General features: G+C 42.2%; 1 protein-coding gene across 1 annotated transcript in view; it reads right to left on the minus strand.

Annotated features, from left to right (window-relative positions):
* shtn2 (shootin 2) overlaps nt 1-13342 on the minus strand; it is a 44278-nt gene extending 30936 nt beyond the window's left edge. Inside the window, exon 1 of the mRNA XM_055060309.1 lies at nt 13211-13342. The gene's annotated coding sequence lies outside the window, so the exon portion shown is untranslated. The remainder of the gene's footprint in view (nt 1-13210) is intronic.
* Nucleotides 13343-21621: the final 8279 nt, after the last annotated feature.

Below are 21621 nucleotides of genomic sequence, written 5' to 3' on the forward strand. Positions count from 1 at the left end.
CCGCACCGCGGAAGCTGTTGCTCAGTTTAAACTTCTCCAACTCCGGTCCAACAGAGCCTTCTTGCTCAAAAGCGTGGTTCGGATTTGCAACTCCAAAATCCAAGCAAAATGTTGAGCGTAGTCCAGTTCTGTGGCTCCAAAAAGCAGGCAAAATGTTCAGGAAAACTTCGCAGCTCCAGCTGTCGCCGGCTGACTGTTTTTACGTAGCGTCGATCTGTTTTCTCATTGATGGAGTACCACTGCCTCCTGCTGGGGCAATACTGGTATTGCACTAGCAGTACCAGTATATCGCCACAAGGTGCCAGTGGTACTCCATCAACACTGACCCCAGTGTGTTCTTACTTCGCTGTGTCATAAGTTTTGCTGAATGACTTTGTATTATTTCTAGCAAAAATGAATGAATGTTTGTACTTTAACCCACAAAATAAACTTATATATATATATAAAAAGTTATAATAATGTATATTTAAATAATTAATAACAACATAACCTATGGGCTGCTGTTTTCTAGGGGGCGCTATAGAGAAATTAGGCCACGCCCTCCAAATATTGTGATGGATTCCTGTCGGGAGTGATGGAATCCATCCTTGTGAGTTTGGAGCAGCTGTGCCCAAAAATGTGGAATTGAGAGCCAAACGTATGGCGATGGCGTTACAGGTCACTTTGCCATGCCGCCACGCCCACCTGCTCCATCGTAGCTGGTCGGGATTAGAATCCTCAACACACCAACATGTCTTCTGTGTCTGGGCACAGTTTCATGTTGATGAGGTCAAAGGGGTCAGATAGCGACCATTGACAGTAAAACATTACACTTCCTGTTCTCAGGGGGCGTGGCCTAAGTGATGTCATCATTCGACCATAGGGTATTGTCGGGCAGCCGATGATGATCAATCACAGTAACTTTGGTGCCTCTGTGAATTTGTGTGTAGAAATATAGCAGTTCATGTTTTTATGGCGTGTAGGTGAACTTTGACCCCTGCTAACCCCCCTTCGCATTCTCAAAAACTCACCGTTTTGATAACTTTAGATGGGACATGCCTTATGAACAGACTGACCGAGTTTGAAGCCGATAAATCGAAATCCCTAGGAGGAGTTCGATCAAATACCAAGGCTGTAAATGGCAAAAATGGGGTCAAAATTTGAACTTCAATCTAAAATGGCCGACTTCTGTGGGGTTTAGACCATGGCTCCAAGAGACTTTTTTGTAAGTCCTGACAAGGTACACATGTGTACAAAGTTTTGTAATTGTAGGTTAAAGCATGGCTTGGGGCTGATCATTTAAAGTTTTCTAGGGGCGCTATAGAGAAATTAGGCCAACCCACCAAATATTATGATGGATTCCTGTCGGGGAGTTGATGGGGATCCATCTTTGTGAGTTTGGAGCAGCTGGGCCTCAAAATGTGGAATTGAGAGCCAAACGTATGGCGATGCGTTAGAGGTCACTTCGCCACGCCACCATGCCCACCTGCTCTATCGTAGCTGGTCGGGGTTGGAATCCTCAATACACCAACATGTCTTCGGTGTCTGGGCACAGTTTCATGTTGATGAGGTCAAAGGGTCGGATAGCGAACGTTCACAGTAAAACATTACACTTCCTGTTCTCAGGGGGCGTGGCCTAAGTGATGTCATCATTCGACCATAGGGTAATGTAGGAGACCCGATGATGATCAATCACAGAAACTTTGGTGCCTCTGTGAGTTTCTGTGTAGGAGATATAGCAGTTTATGTTTTTATGGCGAGTAGGTGAAATTTGACCCCTGCTAACCCCCCTTCAGCATACTCAAAAACTCACCGTTTAGATAACTTTAGATGAGACATGCCTTATGAACAGACTGACCGAGTTTGAAGCCGATCAATCGAAATCCTAGGAGGAGATAGATCAAATATGAAGGCTGTAAACTGCAAAAATGGGGTCAAAAACCGAACTTGAATCCAAAATGGCTGACTTCCTGTGGGGTTTAGACCATGGCTCCAAGAGACTTTTTTGTACGTCCTGACAAGGTACACATGTGTACAAAGTTTCGTATTTGTAGGTTTAAAGCATGGCTTGGGGATGATCATTTAAAGTTTTCTAGGGGGCGCTATAGAGAAATTAGGCTACGCCCACCAAATATTGTGATGGATTCCTGTTGGGGAGTGGATGAGGGTCCATCCTTATGAGTTTGCAGCAGCTGGGCCCGAAAATGTGGAATTGAGAGCCAAACGTATGGCGATGGCGTTACAGGTGACTTCGCCACGCCACCACGCCCACCTGCTCCATCGAAGCTGGTCGGGGTTAGAATCCTCAATACACCAACATGTTCTCTGTGTCTGGGCACAGTTTCATGTTGATGAGGTCAAAGGGGTCAGATAGCGAACGTTCACAGTAAAACATTACACTTCCTGTTCTCAGGGGGCGTGGCCTAAGTGATGTCAACATTCGACCATAGGGTATTGTAGAAGACCCGATGATGATCAATCACAGAAACTTTGATGCTTCTGTGAGTTTCTGTGTAAGAGATATAGCAGTTTATTTTTTTATGGCGAGTAGGTGAACTTTGACCCCTGCTAACCCCCCTTCAGCATACTCAAAAACTCACCGTTTAGATAACTTTAGATGGGACATGCCTTATGAACAGACTGACCAAGTTGAAGTCGATCAATCAAAATCCCTAGGAGGAGATAGATCAAATACAAAGGCTGTAAACGGCAAAAATCGGCAAAAATGGGGTCAAAATGGGAACTTCAATCAAAAATGGCTGACTTCCTGTGATACTTGCACTATGACATTAATTGCACATTTTGAGCGTCTTGGGGAGTTCTACAAGTGTACAAATTTCATGTGTCTACGATAAAGTAAGTGAATAGCAGAGGGTAAAAAAGGGTGTTTTTTCCAATTTCTAGGTGGCGCCGTAGAGACATTTCTGTTGCAATTTTTGCTACGACTTTAAAATACGTAAATTTTAAACAGGCTTAAGGCCTCCGCCAAGTTTGGTGAGTTTTTGAATATGATAAAGCCCCCAAAAAGCCAATTCATTTGGGTGGAAGAATAATAATAATAATAATAATAAACAATAGGAAAACAATAGGCCTTCGCAGCGCTTAGCTGCTCGGGCCTAATAAACAATAGGAAAACAATAGGCCTTCGCAGCGCTTAGCTGCTCGGGCCTAACAATAGGAAAACAATAGGCCTTCGCAGCGCTTAGCTGCTCGGGCCTAATAATGATTTTTTTTTCTTCTTCTGAAACACCATAAAGCATAACATTTTGGTTTTTATTTTGTTGCAAGTGTGTTGTAATAAACTGGGAATGTAATTTTCCACCTCTTAATACTGTAATTGGAACAACTGGTAGAATATCTTCCTCTTTTTACAACATTTAGTTACACTTCAATGTGGAGAAGCAGCAAATCTCTGACATGACAAATGAAAATGAACAGCATCTCAAAATGGCCGAATAGACGATTAACAGCAAAACGAAACGCCATTGGAGTATTTCCTTATGAAAACCAGGTATTGAGAGTGTTAAGAATTAAAAAGAGGAATAACTTGATTTAGCTCGTTAATTAATTCTTAGTCCCGAATTCCTGTGTCTGTGTAAGTGTGCAGAGAGAAAAGAGCAATCATACGACATCAGACTTCAGATATTCAGAGTTTTATCCAGAGAAATTAAATCCAAGAAGAACTTTACAATAAGCATCTCACCTAGAGCAAAAGTCCAAGATATTACAAAACAGAGACAAAGAACTGAGTAAAAAAAAAGACAAAAGAATAACAGAAGATGCATCCTCTGGGAAACTCTCACTCAGCACAAAGAGATTCCAACTTCTGCTGTGAAACAAACCATTTTTATAGACTGCATATTCTCCTCATTTAAATGTATGTATTAGGAGGTGTGTTCTTTTCCTTTGTGTGGCTGTCTCAATGTTAATTTTATTACCTCCTGCTAAAGAGCCCCAAAAGCAGATATACGGCAAACCCTTCTCGTATCAGCCGCTGTCCAGTTTGATATATGATTGCAGCTGCAGCGCTATCTGTGCCTCAAAATGTTTCCACAAGAAAGTAGTTTGTATTTTTAACCAAGCTTGCACACAATGTAATGCTAAATAATGACTATAAGTTTGGATCTAATAAGTAACCAATCAAAAACATACTTAAAGAAATATAGTTAATTCTAATATAGATAAAATTATTTATAAAAAGTTTTAAGATTCTAGTGAACTTTGAACCATGCTCAGGAATTTGTTAATTGCCTGGCAGACAGGCTCCCTATGTAAAGAGATTCAAGGAGTCTAAGACTGTTTTCTGATTAGGAATTTCTGTAAGTTCTGAGAGTCACCAGCTGTCCAGTTTGGATCTGTATCTAAGTTTATCTTAACCTAAAAGTTAACTTATGTACTATTGTGCTACTTTAAAATTCTTATTTCAACAAGAGCAAATTAGGTAGTTCCTCTTCCAACTTTATCTTTTACTTTCTAATGTATTTTCCCTCCAAGCTAACCTGTTGATGCTATGCTAGCACGTTTCTGACAAGCAGTTGTTGCTTTTCAGACTGAAGAAGCTGAAAACGTCTCCAATTTTCAGCTTCTTGTGAGTAATGCTGATTTTTTTATTTATGTTTTTGTCATTTTAATTCTGCTTACCTTGTGCCATTAGTCCTAAACGAATACAAGCAAACTACTTGGCTAACGTCGTTGTAGCATGCTAGCTTGCTTGCTAAATGTTGAGAGAGGTTGAAAGAGAAGGAAACAGACGCTTTTGTGTACAACGACAAAACTTTTGACACCATTGTTGGAAAATATGCTCCGCACAGCAATGAAAAAAGGTAATTTACCACACTTCCTACAGCGAAGGTCAAAAACCATCAGGTATATGTTTGGTACCGTTGCAAATACCATATGCAACGGTATTTGCGTGTGTTTATATTCGATATTGTTAGGTTTTTATTGTCTTTTACTTCATTCACCACAGAAAACGCTTCAATGAAAACAAAACGTCCGTGTTTGAATTCCTGCAGGCACGCTGCTGACAGCCGGGCCTCTTTATTTTTTAGAAATATTGAAAATAATCACAAGGCCTCATTGAAAGTGTATTCTGTTCTTCCACTGAACCCCCAGAGGTACAGGGGGACGTCCTGCACGCTGGAGGGACAAAAAGCGTCTCCGTGATGCTTCGTCCTTGAGATTTAATGGCTCTTTTCTTCCCTCCTGTGCTGCATGCGGCCATTTTGGGCTCCACCTGAGCACCAGAACCTCCTGCAGCCCGCCGTGACCTGCACGGGTGACCTTTCAGCGTCTTCAGAGCGCTTCGCCATTAGCGTCTAGAACAGTTGGACATCAGTTAGGAAGTTGATTCTTCTTATTTATTTATTTATTTCAGCGATTTTATTCATTCTGGTTCGATGAAAAACGTTTCTTTGAGAATCACATGGATCAATGAAAGGATAAGTTTCTGTCCATTCGGCCTTCGTTGCACTTTTTTTTTGTCTAATTACGTTAATTCATCTCTGTTTCACTCATAACCTTTCTTGCTTTCTTTTAATGTGAAATGATAAAGTCATAACAAATGAAGACGTCAAGCCAGTAACATAATGTCCCATAAACGTTTTAATAATCTAATACAATGATTACAATAATTATGATCATTAAAAATAAATAATCTAGTGAGAATTCAAAAAACTAACTACACTTCTAGCCAAGATAAAAAATAATATTCACATTTAAGATAAATTGCAGACAAAAAACAGATTTTTCTTAAAGACCTCAATCAAATTTTGGAGAAAAAACAATCAGATGTTGAAAACTTGGCTCCAAGGTCCAAAACCCATGAAACAATAAAAATGTATGAAATGTATAAAACTTACATAATTACCTTTTAAAGAAAACAGAGCAATTAAATATTGAAAGTACCCTTATGTTCACCTACAAAGCCCTGAAAGAGTAAACTTTATAAATCTTTCAGAATAACCACAAATTTCATTGTACTTTGTTGTTTCTTGGGTCACATTAACACAAAGTAGCACTTGAATGTGCATAATATAATGGGATCAACCTTTTCAATAATTTAAAATACAACACAATTTAAAAAAAATAATAATTTTGCCTGCCTTTGAAAAACCCTGAGTAAAATAATTTTCAACCAATTACCTTGTGAATTTACCTGATTGGTAAAAAGAGGGTTACCTGCCCTGCACCTGTGCACAGCTTGAGGATGAAAAACTGAAGACGGGGCTGAGGCCTTCGCAATGTTCACTTGTGAAGGCCTCAAGTGAACATTGAGGGACACAGCAGAGAAGGTTGTGGAGAAGTTTTAAAATAAAGTAACTGGATCGAAATCCAACGGGGCGTCACAACAAACTCCCATCGACCGACAGGCCAGACAAGGGGAGCAGTAACCAGAGAACCAACCAGGAGCCGCGTGGCAGTTTGGACGAGCAGCAGCTCAACGGGTAACCAATAATCTGTTCTCTTTGAAGACCTGAAATAAGAAAGTCAGGTGCGTCCAGTTTGCAAAGAGTCGTAAAGAGGAAGCAGAAGAAGTTGTTCTGATCAGCTGAGACCAAAATGTGACTTTTTATTGGCTTCATGAAAAATTGTTTGCTGTCCGATGCAATAAATCTAAATGCAGAGCAGCGGTTTGAGGGAACAGAGTCTTTACATGTGTTAGTTGGACAAATCCGACCAACATATGGGTTTACAGTGGGATGAAGTCCAAAGTATACTAGGTTGAGCAATGACCCAAAGTCCAGGTTTAAGAATGCAAATAAAGATCACGTTACATTTATCCCAAATAAACAACCCATTCAAAGATTGGTGTAATGTGACAACATCCTGAAAACTCCTAAGGATGTGAATACTTTTTCAAGGCCTTTTGCAAGTCGAGGGTTTCTTCACACGTTCGTGCTGAGATCAGCCCCGTCTTCAGTTCCTTCCTCATCGAGCCGCGCGGAGGATCCGGGACTCCGTGAAGTCACGCAGCGTGAAGCAGCTAATGTGCTTCCAGCCGTGAGCCGCAGCCTGCATGCGCCGCATGCGCGCCGACGACCGAGCTCCGTTCAGGCAGGCAGGCGAGGGCAGAGAGGGCCTGAGCGAGTGTCTATAAGTCGATGGCACACCTGCAACGCAGGCGAGCTGATGAAACGACGGCAGTCCGGAAATGAAGCGGCGAGCTGACCTGCCTGTGTTTGACACCGGTCACAACAGGCATTTCATTTCATTTCAGATTTGGACATCACCGTGGATAAATTTCAGCCCAACGACATTGAAACATTCTTCTAATCTGACATCCCTGCAGTTCATAAAAGAAAGGAGGGGGGAAAAAAAGCTGAAAAGCCGATGTTAAAAGTTCAAGTTTGCGGTCATCTGAGGACACAAAACACGTGCAACCCACTAATCTGCCGCTGAACTGTGGCCCTGCCGTTTCCTATTGAGGGATATAAATAGTGTATGTGCGCTCAACTTTTATTTGACGCCATGTGATGTTTACACGAAATGAAATAATCTGAACCCAGAAGAAAAAAAAAAAGTAAAAAAGAAGATGGATCCGGCTCGTGTTGCATCTTTTGTGATTTGTTGGAGGAACATTTACAGAATGAGTTCTGTTAAATCCTGGGCCGCCCTCAGCGTTTTACTGATTGTTATCTCTCATCACTGCCTTTAAACAAGCTGAGTCAATCATAAATATATTTTGGGGTTAGGAATAGGACAGAATAACTTCCTTCACGAGGATAACTATTAGTGTTGTCCCTTTTTAGAGAAGCTACACTATAAAACCTAAGCCTTCAGCATTTGTAAAAAGGTTTTTCTAACTGCGCCGCAGAAAAATGATTTTAATTTATGGTTTGCAATCTAAAGTCAATGCATTTTATGACATTTTAATCTCTTAATTTCTGATTTAAGTGCATAAAGTTCTTCTCTTTTGTCTTTTTTCTGAAGAAAACAAAAAGTTTTTCTTCGTCCCGTTTGCTTGACTTGTAAATTACAGAGAGGAGGTTTTTATCTATTCAACGACTGACTGCCACATTGAATGATCTTGATCAATTTTTATATTTCGTGGAAAGTTGTTTGACAATAAAGTGCTCCATCAGGGTCCCTTGTACGCACACGCAAAAAAATCGCTTTAGAAATGTTTTTTGATTTGTAATACAAAAAAACATTTCTATTTTAAATTAAAGATTTCTGTCATCACCTGACAAATATAAATGAATTTTATGAAAATACTCAACGCTTTAAATCTCAGTAGTATTGATTAAAAATCTCTTTTTTTTTATTTCAAAACGAATACAATAATGTTTAATATTTACCAATTCAATTTTTGGTGGGCATTATGTGAGTTTGTAAAAAATATGTATCATTTGTTTTATTTAATATTTGGTTTTATTTTACAGTAATTGTTTTTAACAATAAGTTGATCTGCAGCGCATAAAATACAATTTTCACGCATATGTGTGAAGAATAAAACATATTTAAAGGATTTCAACAGCCGGGAATCAAATAAATCTAATTTCAACATGTAATCTTGAATTCTGAATGGGAGACAAAACATTGCCAGAGAAGCGCAGATTAATTCATTTAAAGAAACGAAGGAGAAAAACTAATAATGAAAGACGAGATTTTATTGAATCTGTGTCCCCACAGCCAAAGTTACCTGAAAAATAAATGTAAATCTAATCAAAACCCCAAAAGAAGATGTCCTAGAGGAGGATTAAAGGTGAGCAAAGCATAAATAAGCTCCAGGTTTCGAAACGGGTCGCTTGATAGTTTATCAGTCGTTTAAAGGGTCACCAAGCAACAACAACAACAAAAAAAGGGAGTCAATTAAAGGACCTAATCTTACTAAAGCATCTTAATTGTTGTTTATAGGTTTTCCTGCTTCCCTGATTCCTCACTTCCTAATATCATGATTGGTTGCAGCGCCATGCGTGCCTCTCGCCTTCAAAAACTGAACCCTGGCAACCCTTCCCGCCCTCCGTCATCTGCATGAACTCAGCTGACTCTGCTCTAAAAACACAAACGGCTCCCTAATGAAGCTGAGGGAAAGTGACGCGGCCGCGGCATCAGTTCGTTGGACACTCGCAGCACAATGGGCCGATGTGACAGATCGCTGGGTTTCATCACCACCGATATGATTTCTGAGCAGTGAGGGGAGGGGTATGGTCTGGGTTTTTTTTTTTTTTTTTGCATCCAGCGTGTGAAATTAGCCAAATCTGAGTCAGGCAGCGAGATTAGGAGGCCGAGGTGGGGGCGAAAAATCAAATGAAATAAAAAGAAAAAAGTCACACTCACCTGTTTTGGGGCCGCGGCCTACTCAGCTCTAATAACTGTGTGATTGGATTATGCCGGCTTTTAACAGCGCCGCAGCTGCAGCTGACAGAGCGGGCTCTCCGCGCTCAGGTCGGGGCCGGGGTCAACGAGAGGCCAGTGGAGGCCGTGACCTTTTTTTCCTCTCTTTCTCTCTCTCTCTCTTTTTCTTTCTACGGAAGACGGAGCCTTCGGCGGCGCTGCGCAACAGGAAGGGCAATGAAAGATTTTAAGAGACAAATCATGAGAGGAGGGCAGGGAGAGGCTTTTCTTTATTGGTTTTCTCTCTCTTTTTTTATTTTCCGTCTTAGCTCGGTGGTGACAGGTTTGATTTCTGGAGATTCGCAGAGGAGGATGTTTGAATTTAACAGGGGGAGCGGGAAAGATGGAGAGTGCTCGAGGAGGGAGACGGGATGTGTTGTGACAGAAGAGCCTCGCAGACACTGCTGGCCTCCTGGTGACTCCACTGTACGCTGGAAACACAAACAAGCCAACCGCTGCTGCTGCTGCTGCAGCGCCGCTGCTGCAGCTGCTGCAGCTGCTGCAGCCTCCACCAAACCCACATCTACTCCCTCACACATTCCTCCTTTCACCTTTCACAAAAGCCATTCAGTTTTGTCCAAACAGGAACCGTCTCCCTCTTTTTTTTCAGTAATAATTTAGTTGGGTTTTTAGAGCCAGCGGCTATTTATGCATCCTCCTAATGGGATTTTGAATACGATTCCCATTTGACATCATCTCATGAAGTCACAGCTTCCAGTGGCAGTCGTTCCATAATCCCCACGCAAACATCCGAGGCTGCAGGTATAAATGAACGAGTCCAGGCTGTTTGTTACTGAGAATAGCAGCCCGATTATTCACCCCTCCCGTGGGGGGGGAGCGGGGGGGGGCATCATGGAGGTGGGGCGGCGGATTTTTGTCTCCGCATCGGTTTAGACCAGGGGATGATGTCCGAGTCCATTGGAGGGAGTAAGTGACAATATTCCCACTCTGGGATTGGTCTCAGCATAGCAGCACACAGACGCCGGAGCTCTCTGATTGGTAAAAAGCCGAGAGGAGAGCGTCCAGAAAACGGGGATTTCAGGCCTCAAAGGACGAAACGTTGGAAACCGGCATCGTTCGTGCTGAAACACTCTCGTCTGGCTGGGTGTATCGCATGACGTCTAATCAATAATCGATGGGGAAATAGTGAGAGAGAGCTTCTTCCTCACCGTGTCTTGGATGCAGATTTTTTTGTTTTTACGACAAATGTATCCAAATTACAATGGCTCCTGGACGATTTCTGAGTTAAGGCAGCAGCAGGAAAACCCGACTGTGTTTTCTCATAATTCTACCCGAAACAAACAATACTGGTGGAAAGAACATTATTTAAGACGTAATACATTTTCCAGGGACTTGTTATGAAAGAATAATTGATTTTCTTATTGTTGCTCTGTTTCTGCCATGTTTATGAGAGTCACTGTCAAACAATACAAAATAAATGGCTGATTCTACAGGTACATTTTAAAATTTTGGATAATTTTTGTGTGTCATTTCTTTATGCTTCTAAACCTTTTTTTTTGTTTGTTTGTTTCCACGCTTTATTACCAAAGTGCAAACCAAACACATTAATACCTCAATACTTTCTTTTTTATTCTTTTACTTATTCAGGATTGTCTTTTTAGTTATTTGTGTAAAATACAAATCTATGAAAAAAAATCAAATCAGGCAAAAATAAATTTGGAAAATAAACCATCCAATAAGAGGTAGTCTAAATATTAGAAGATGTTTTATTTCTTGCATATGCGGAACATTTTTTTTTAACTTAATTTTTCTTGGAAGCCTTGTAATAAACGCTCTAAGATTAAACCATAATATAATATGTTGATGCTGCATGTTTAATAGCGACTGGCTTCAATAGTCACAAGCGTTTGTCTCTCTCTCGCTGTGTGTGTGTGTGTGTGTGTGTGTCTGTTCCCTTCCTGCGCTCTAGGTGGCGCTCTGGCTCTGCCGTCTGCCACTTGTTGCTCTGCTCTCCCTTCAACAGGTTCCTCTGAGCTGCTTCATAAATTCACATTTTCTCCCTGTGAAACAAGGAGGAAGGTGCTGCCTTCCAGCATCCTCTCCGCTCCTACCACGCTCTACTTTATTTATTTATCATTTGTTATTATTCTATATTATTTCTGCACCCCTGCATTCATCTGCACAGCTCCACATAGACGTCATGCGTGACTCCAAGAAACAACGGCGCCTGACAGCAGCCCAGACGTGCCGTCAGAGCCGTCAGAGTCGTCACTCACTGTTTTTTTTTAAATATAAAACCATCACCGCCTCGCAGGGACGAGTCCAGAGGGGAGAGTGGGGGCTGGGGGGGACCGTCTGCTGGACCCGGCACACAGTGGCACCATCTCTGGGTCATTACAGAGGAGGAATCCCCGGTGTCTGATGGTGAAACACTGTCTGCAGCTCAAAAGGTGAACAAACACCGAGAGCGTTTGGCATCCAAATCATTCGTACGTCTTTAACGACGGGTCGTGTTCTTCGTTTGCTGTTATTGTTCCTTTCAAGCAGAGGAAAATGTGTTGGATTGACGGCCGAATAGCACAAACCGGACTGGAATAAACACAAAATCAGGCCTGAAAATAGGAACAGAATAATCAGACATGAAGGAGATGATATATTCCTGTTTTGCCCTGAATTGAGATTGTTTTTTTTGTTTTTGTTTTTGTTTTTTGCTAAAAAGTTAGATAGACAATATTCTAACTATCAATTATGAAATTTCTTTTTTTTCTTAATTTACATATTTCTAGTTACTCGATTCCAGGGTTTATCAAACAGGTAGAAAAACTTTTGAATCTTGAGTAAAGATGAGCATCTCTAAATGAATGGACCGATGAGTCAAAGTGTTTTTGTTTGCTTTTTTGAAGTGACGAGAATTTAAATATTCACCCACTTTATTAACACTTTATTTGTGTGCATTAAAAACATATCAAAACACCTTAAAAATGATTAGATTTGTTTACAAAAGAAATAGAAAGAAAAAAATCTATTTTGCTTTTCTAACGTCTCGGTTTTTGTGCCACATCCAAATATTCAAATGAAATGAGAACTGCTAAAAATGACTGAAAACAAACTTTAAACTCTTTTATTTTTTTAAGGATTGTGTTATGTTGTTCCAAATGTCACCTGAAAGCTGTAAATGTCACGGAAATAAACAGTTTCTCCTAAACAGAAATGTTCCTACAAATTTTTATGAAAATTGAGTTTCTAAATGTTCAAAAGAAATGAACACATTTCGTTTTACAGTGGTGTTACATTAAACTTGACTCAATAATGACATCTAAAAAAGCAAACGAGCGAATGTGGAGCGACACAAAGATACTTTACGGAATTAAATTATCTGAAGGTGAAGCTATTTTAAGGGTTTGAAATTAAAAAGTGACACATTTTCATCATTTGTTACATAGGATATTTGTTTTGGAAAAAGTAATTAAACATTTTTTTTTCAGTTGGGAGTTTGCAGCATAAATTAAAATAAAACTTGCAGTAAAATTGTGAGCATATTTACATCTGTGGCGAACAGTTTGATGTTAACTCTTCATTGACACATGAATTAATATTGTATTGAACAAAGGTCAGACTTCAGTGATCTGGAATATCTTTATTTTAGATTAAAACTGAATGTTTCAACTCGAATGACTGTGTGATTTAGCGTCAGATTGCGTGTGCGTCGCAGCGATGGTTTCAGTAGAGCTGCTGACGGGACATTAAAGGACGGGACGGTCCAGAACCAGGAGCTGAAGGGAGAAAAGTCCGTTTTTATCTCCGAGACCACACCCATGTCTCTGTTTCCTTCCCTCTCTTCATCCCTCTATCTCTCCTCCCTCTTTTACGATTCCTCAAACACAAACACATTTTCATCTGCATCATGTTATTGTTCCTTTTTATTCCTTACCTTGAATTTGCTTTTGGAAATGTTCTTTTTCCACTCAGTATCCATGTCTGCAGTGTTTCCCCCTCTTCATCTCCTTTTTCTTCTTCCCCTGTCTCCAACATTTTTCTTTAAACACACAGTTCTCCCCTCAAACTTCCCTCTTAAAACTCTTCCTCCCCCCGTTTCCACCTCCCTCTCACACCTCAGACTTCTTCTTCTCTTCTTCAGCGCCATTTCTCCTCCCACCATCCCTCCCAAAACCTGCCGTCCCGTTTTCTCCTTCCCCTCCCCACAGCCCCATCGCAGCGTTTGTTCGTTTCTCCTTGCTTCGCCCACCTCTCCTCTTCTTCCTCCTCCTCTTCCTCTTGCTCCTCGGTGCAGCTGGTGGGGCCCTTCCATTAGTCCTGACATGCAGAGGCACTGATTCTGTAAAGGTCGCGACCTCTCGCAGTAGGCTGCGCCAGGGCTTAGCGCGACACTCTTGCACATCTGCGTGCCCTGGGTTGCCCATTGCATGCATAGTTTGCCCTTTCCACAGCGCGCACTGACACACACACACACGACCACAAAACTGCAAAGAAACAAACCCACACACACACACACACACACACACACGACCACAAAACTGCAAAGAAACAAACCCACACACACACACACACGCACACAGTTAGATGAACACACACAACGCTGGCCCACTCTCATCAATGCTGACAAGACTTAACCCCTCCTTCGGTAGCACCAACTGAGTTCACAGCACCTCTGTGTGTGTGTGTGTGTGTGTGTGTGTAAAAGAAAGTCAGATGTGCGGAGGGACAAACCCTGATTAATTGGACTGCTGTGGTCTTGGGAAAGACCTACAGCCGCCTCTTTACCTCGCTGCCTGTTTCTCACGCCTCTTCTTCATCGGTCGTCGTCTTCCCTACCTGTTTTCCTGCGTCGGCGGCCATGATGGGTCGGACACAGGTGTGAAGGTGTTTGGACGTTCAGGACCACAGCGTCGGTTGGATGTGGTGGGAACACAGTTGGTACTTTAAATGTGTTCAAAAAGAAACGAGCATAAACTCCGTCGGAGTGCGTTGCAGTAACAACAATTCGTTTTATTTGTACAAACATAACAGGAGATATGAGCATCAGAGAGCATCCTAAACCACATTTTTAGCATTTCAATATATTTGGGTCTGACTTCGAATGTGTTTTTGAAACAGCTGAATGCTCTTTTACGTTTAAAAGCTTCAAAGTTCAGCTGTTTTGTCTGAATCTATTTTTTAACAAATGTAAAAAAAACTTCAGATTTCTTATTCTTTCTGATTCTTTCCCATAAATAACACCTGTTGCTTTAAAATGCGTCACCATCCATAGAACCGGCTCGGCATTTGACCTTTGCTGACTTTAGGTCGCATTCTGTAACCCTGCGTCTAATGAAATGTTGCATTTCATTAGACTGGCTCAATCTGTTTCATGTTTTCTTTTCTTTTCTGGTGTTGATCAAGGTTTTGACTCTAAAAGCACCAGAGCTAATACGGAGCTTCTCAGCAACGTGATGCAGCTCATCTTTTCAAATTCAAACGGGTTGCAAGTGGAAACGGAAAGCAGGACTCGACTGAGTCCACTGGAGGAGCTGCAGAGATCCACAGCTCAGGTGGGGGGATCTGTTCACAGCTTTAGAAAGAGGGACAGCAAGATGACGTCACATGAAGTTTTCCTCAAGTCAGATGAAACCAGATCTGATTTTTAAAGGACATCTTGGAGGAAAACTGGCCCTACATCCCTCTTGGAGAAGCACGGTGCTGGCAGCAGCATGCTGTGGGAGTGGGGCTGGGAACTGGAAACTCGGTTGAGGTGTTTACACCCCAGATTGCACAGATTTGGTCTGAATTTCTTTGGCTGTGGTTTGTGTTTGTTTGGCTTCTTCGTCTCCTCGGCAATTTTATTAATGGAACGCATTTTCACCCACGAGGCAATTAAAGTGCTTTACGTGAGTTAGAGGAAATGCAGGGAAAATAAGAAAAGGAAAGCAAGACAAAAAAATAAAAGTATAAAACATTTACAGAAAGGTAAACATGTTAAATAAGAATAAGAGTTTATAAACTAGTAGGGGTTTCTCTCATGATTTGATAAAACTAAATGTTGGATCTCCATGTTCGATTCTATAAAATAGTGGGTCTTAAATGTTGATCTAAGTTGTTTCTCTTGGTGGGTTTCTCTGAATTCGGTGAACTGAACCTTTTCTGTAACCTGGACAGATCTAAATATTATTTCCGGTATTCGTTTCTGAGAGTAATTTCACTGTCCTGCTCTGAGACGAAACGCAAACCAGCACACAACGCACAGAAACATTCATTCGAAGCGTCAGCATCCCGTTTTCAAACCGTTTCAACGTTTTCACTTTGGAAACCCTGGCGAACTCCTCCTCTCCCCCTCTCCCAACCCCCTGCGTTTCCATCCTCCCCGCCGCTCCGGGTCCGCCGGTCCCCACTGTAACCGGCGACTTTGTCTTCGTTCCCCCCCCTTTGTGGCCGGGACAAAGGGGTCCGGTGCCCTCTCACAGGCTAGGTTACAGGCTGTCACATGAGGCGGACACTCTTGGACCGCGCAGCGTTATCTACTGTGACAACTCCGATTACTTCCACAGCCTCCCATCTGATCAGCACATCCCATTCAATTAGTGGCAATTAGTCCTGGTCCCCCCCATTCTCCACGGCTACAAACCACACCTCTTCCTCTTCCTCCTCCTCCTCTTCCTCCTCTCCCCTTTGCCACCTAACCCTTTACCCCTGCCCTGCTGTGACGCTCCAACAAAAAAGAAAAAAGAAAAAAAGAAAAAGAAACTCTGAGCCTTCAAGACACAACCTGGCACTCTGGCTGGTGAGCAACTTTGGGTCAAATTGCAGTCTTCCCCTTCAGACACCTTCGTCCCAGCAGCCCCCTGCCCCTCGTCCTCCAATTATGCTCTCACACACCCACGCATGCACACAATGACTCATTCACACATTCATACTCAGATGCACCACCAGAGCGCATATTCAAAGTGACACATCGCACAGAAACCGTCTGGTTTTCTGCACACAAACTCCCACAGGTCCGGTTCTGAGACCCGCAGGAAGGTTTTCGTGAACCTGAAACTTTAAAAGTATTAATGTAAATCAGGAAGCTCTGAACAGCAGATGAATCAATCAAGGCAAATAATTATACATTTTCACACAGTTTGCAAAGATCTTGTAGATGTTTGTGGTTGATTCTCATCTCCTTTCACTGGGGTTTCTCCCATTGACTTGGATGTCTCCTCTAGCTTTTCAACGGGGCCAATCACCGAACAGAACAGGAAGTTGTGAGAAATTATTTGCCGCACCGTTTTAGAAATGTGGTCTGCCTGTAGTTTTAGCAACGGCGGCGGAGGAAGTGAACGACGGCGTTCAGTCCACGCTGGCCACGCTTCCAGACACTAGAAGCCATCTTGTTCAGCTCAGCACTTCTCTCTTCGCAGAGAAGGGTGGTTGTTTATACTTTTTGCTTTTTCACAGACCATCATAAAATACTTTTGGAAATTTGTAGCAGGTTCCCTACGATAGAATAAAAGAGTAAAGCACTAAACTCTTAGGTTGTCACCGTCTACCATGCTGCCTTCAGGCCCATCTGAAGCCCTTGACCCCCGGTTTGGGAACCGTGGGCTGGATATATGAATTCAGGCTACAACACAAAAATTCCCAGCATCATCCCAAGGCCTTCGTTTCGCTGTGTATTCCCTTTGTATGCTGCCAGCCCCCCCCTCGCCCACCTCTTCCCTGGCGCTGTGAGTTTGCACACACCTGGCCTTCACAAATGAGGGCCCTGCAAACACAGCAAGCGAGGGGAGAAATCGGGATGCGCGGAGGCGGGAGGGGAGGGAAAATGGGTGTTCGGTCGTCAAGGTCTTTCAGCATTCCGATGGAGCAAAAAGTTAATGACGGCTCCATTGTGTTGGGGGAAAGCTGGCCGGAGGAGAAGTGTTACAGGGAATCACCGCCTGTACCAGTGAGCAGCAACAAAAGGGGGCCGGCTGTGAGCTGCGACAAGTTTCCTCTTTAAAAATCATTCGGAGGCGATATTTATTTCACTCCGAAGGACTTCGGGAACATTTCGGCCATTTTGAATGTGCGGAGCGCATGCATCGACGTTCCCTTACGAGAACGATCAAAGGGGAAAAGCAGGGAAATATTATATAACACGAGATTGATTGAATCATTTCTTGATCAAATTAAATCACTTTATCACTCAGTAACTCCCTCTCGGGTTTTCCAGCATGCCCGCCTTCCCTGCAGGCCCTAATGCGTGCTGACAGTTTCCCTCCGTAATTGGTGATCACACCCAGATGGATGGTTCCTTAATTTGCTGTTCCCAATAATGCCGGGCGGGCAGCTCAAGGGAAAAGGGGCAACAGGGTGGGGGGCAGAGAGGGGGTGGAGGGTTGGGGGGGAGTGGGGGTGAAGAGCTGCAGCGTTAGTGGAGGTGAGGGGAAGCGGGTGGGGGGGCATCCTTGATTTGTTGGTCATAGATACAAGAGCAGTAAACACCCTGGGCTGCAGACCCGACAGTTTGACCAGGCTTTTGTTCACACGTCCGCTGAAAAGCAGCTCCCTCCCCCCTCATCCTCTCCTCTTCCTCCTCCTCTCCTCTTCCTCCTCCTCTCCTCTTCCTCCTCCTCTCTTCTTCCTCCTTTCCGAATGAACCTGGTCTCTTTCCAGCTCTGTTTTCAAAAAGCGGCGTGTGATTGTGTTGCGCCTCGGATTCTCCCCTGCGTGTTCCCGGGAGGGGGGGGGGGGTTTGTCGCAGTGACAGGATGAGGAAGTGATGTCTCGTGTGTGTGTGTGTCCCCCCCGATCTTCCTCCCCCCCCCCTCCGCCCCAAACTAAACGGATTTCTGCAGCTTGTGTGAATGAGGCTTGAACGCAGACAAAGAGCAAAATGAAGTTCCCGGGGTTATAGGTTACGATCCGGAGAGGAACTTTGACTGGTGTGGTCGCGTTGGCTTTAATAGGGAGAACACAAATAAAGTGATGGACCGGGTCGAGACCCTCTGTTCCTAATGAGGGCAAGCCGCCGTGACCCTGGAGAGCCAGAGGACGAAGAAAGGCCCGTTCGGTTGATCCAATTGAAGGACTGGAATTAGTCTAAGAACGACCCAGGAGCCATTTGAAAGGTGAAACCACCTGCTCTAAATAAAATCAAATGAGAACTTAGTTTAAGGGATTATTGAGGTCCACAGCCGGAGGGACACACCAGCGCACACAGAGCAGCCAAATGAGACGTTCCTGGTTCGCCGACATGGCGGTTTACATTTCAGCCTTATGTCTGAGGAGACATTCAGGTGAAACTTTTATCATGTTCAGTGCCGGTCAAGACAGCCATCAGCTCAGCATGTCAGCCCAGGATTTGTGATTCTGCAAACACAATGTCCTCCATGATCACTGGCGGTGCTGCATATGCAGAGCACATGGTTGCTATGAGGACGTCAAGCTTACACTTTTTGCTCAAGGACGTTTTTTTGTTTGTTTTTTTACCTTCCCATCCATCATGCTCACTGTGTGAATAGCCTTGGTTCTCACAGTTGTGGTTGTTCTCAACTTTTCCGTCTGTTCAGATCAGATGTGACTGCGGCCATTTTTATTTTTGCCATTATGATGAATTCATGGAGCTAATTAAGTCTGTATCTCAGGGCATTTTGTCCTCTCGTATTTATACAAATTACCTATTAGAGATCCCTGACTGCAAGAAGAACGTAGATTTTTGATCATTGCTGAAAGGTTTATGTTTGTTTCACGTTAATTAATTAGGAGTACCAATCAGTGGGCATGGGTTGGGGTTGCTTGTGAATTTCTTTTTGTCCTGTTGACATAAAGTGCTTAAAGTCTGCAGTTTTTTATGGAAGATTATAAATATTGAGAAAGAGGTCGTGTTTATGCTTTGAGTTTTTTTTTTTTTTACATCTTCTTCAGTAAACGCTGTATGAGAAATGGAAACAAAAAGGGAAGACTCCTAAAAAGAACATGAATCTTCACAACATCACTGACATTAGTCAAGGAAATAATCAACACTACTGCTGAGTTACTCAACTGAGTGACTCAGTACTCTCATATATTTTAATAAAAGTTCATTCAACAGGTCTGCTGATAAACACGAGTCACGTTCTTTTCCCACAGTAAGACAAAAATAAAAAAGTAAGGTTACGTAATGAGGTCATTTCATTCCTAATGAAGTTTTTTTTTTTTTTTTTTTCTGGTCGTAAATAGCTTTGTGAGATTTTAAGTTGTAATTTATTTAGTCTTTACGATCTTTTGTAGGATTGATTTATCGATATCGGTGCAGACAGAAATAAACTGCAAACTTTAAGGTGTTCTCATGAAAAGCTTTTATTACTTCTACAGAGAAACGAGTTGAAAAAAATACCTTCATGATTAAACGTGAAGCTTAATCTCTTTTCTTAACTGTGAACAGTGGTGGGATTGTCACTCTAACTCATGTTATTTAGTACAATTTGTCATTTTTTATTACTTCTTCTACTGCTCTTTCTTTTCATCCTCTTGCTTCCTTTTGAGGAAACGGAGAACTTTGTGTCAACAATTGTTTTGTTTTTTTCCCAAAAACGAGCGTGTTGGGACTCAGCCACACAAAGGCAAAAGCAAACAAGTTAATAGAATAAGTTGAAAATAAAGGAAATCCAATGAGGTCAAATTGGCATATTCGACCCAGTCATTCAGGATTGTGTGGAATACCTGCGAGCTCTTCGCACCTCAGTATCTGGAGGCGCCTAAAATTATCCGGCCGCTTCGGCGCAACGACGCTGATGGAAAATCAATCGCCACCTTTGCGGAGCTGAATGCATAGATCTCAGGGTTCAAATCACGGAGGAGGAAAGAGAGACACAAGTTGACGTTTGGAAAAAAGTGGCATATGTATAAAGTCTAAAAATCCTTTCCACTCCACAATCCTCAAATACTGGGAGGTAATAGGATGGATTTCTCCAGGCAGGTTTTGTTTCTACTGCTCACAGCTTCCACTAATGTTTCAGATAAAACGGGAAAGCTGCAAGAAGACAGTACAGGTTAGCTTAGCTCATCACAAAACAACAACAACAAAAGAAACACAGCACTGAAATGGGTTTTGCAACAAATGGTTACCTGAAAATGTCCTTCCTTGTCATATTCCACCTTTCATGGCTGACTGCATTACCCTGGATGAGGCTTCGCCAAGTTAAACACCGTAATACAGTTTTATGAAGTTATGAGTTCAACGCCACCAAAACTGTCAGCCTTTCAAGTCCTGCAATCAAAGTTTTTTTTTTAAGGACAGGCAGAGAAAATACAGGGTTTGCTCCGGCTGGTGTTTTTCAGAGTGCAGTTCAGAGATGTTCCCTTTATACAAGAAAAAAAAAGTATTTGGAAATATTTGTTTTTGTGAAAAAAATCTCTCTGATGGTGAAAGAGAAGTTAGAAATTATTCTGACAAGATACGGGACGTAAACCTCCCGAGGTCGGTTGGTGTCACTTCTCTTGACCTTAAACGTGAATAATTAGAAGAGTTGGGGTTAAGAAGAGCCAATCAATAACCAGTAGCAAGAGAAAGTAGCAGGTCAAAACTGATTCATTCAAAATGGCATGAAAAGACTTTTCAAATGCACCAATGCTGATTGTCTGAATTCATTCAGATTTTCCAAAGTTAGAATTCGCAGGAGAATTTAAGCCATTCAATTTCCACATTCAAAATCTGAGGAAATCTGGCTGATTTGCTCATTTAATTCAGAACAAAATATGTACAAATATTTTCTGGTAACCCGGTGAGTTTGTGTTTGTCTCTAATTCTGACTTGGAAAAAACCCAGATAATGTTTCAGCAATTTCCAGAGAAGGACCTGAACTCATCGGGCTGATCTTTCAAACTTCATCTGGCAATCATAAGTGGTAAATAACCGGCTTGGTTTTTAACCAAGAGCGTTTCACAGGCAGCATGTAAGAAATATGGGTTATATTCTACTTTTTTTTTTTTTTTTTTGCTCTGTTGGATCCACAGGCAGGCAGGTGGTAGGCGGTATCCCACCCATCGGGGCGCTGTGCGATATTCATTGAAGAGGACGTGCATAACACAGCAGGTGGCGCGAGGATAAATGACAAGGAGCAAACCGGTGACACATCGATGATGGAAAATCTGGAAAAAAAAGACTGGAGAACTATAAATACACAGGGAGCAAGTCACATGGAACAAAGGAGAGCAAGGTCATAAGTAATGAGAGGAAATAGAAATGAAAAAATAAAAGCATAGGAAAGTTATATTATATGACTACAATATTTAACACGACTCTAAACACTAGAGAAACACCAGGATGGCAAAACATAAAAATGCAACAAACAACAAAAACCATATTGACTGACAAATCCTGAAGAACTTTAAATTCATTCATAT

This window comes from Poeciliopsis prolifica, unplaced genomic scaffold, assembly GCF_027474105.1.
Source record: "Poeciliopsis prolifica strain line A6 unplaced genomic scaffold, Auburn_PproV2 SCAFFOLD058, whole genome shotgun sequence".
Taxonomy (NCBI): Eukaryota; Metazoa; Chordata; class Actinopteri; order Cyprinodontiformes; family Poeciliidae; genus Poeciliopsis; species Poeciliopsis prolifica.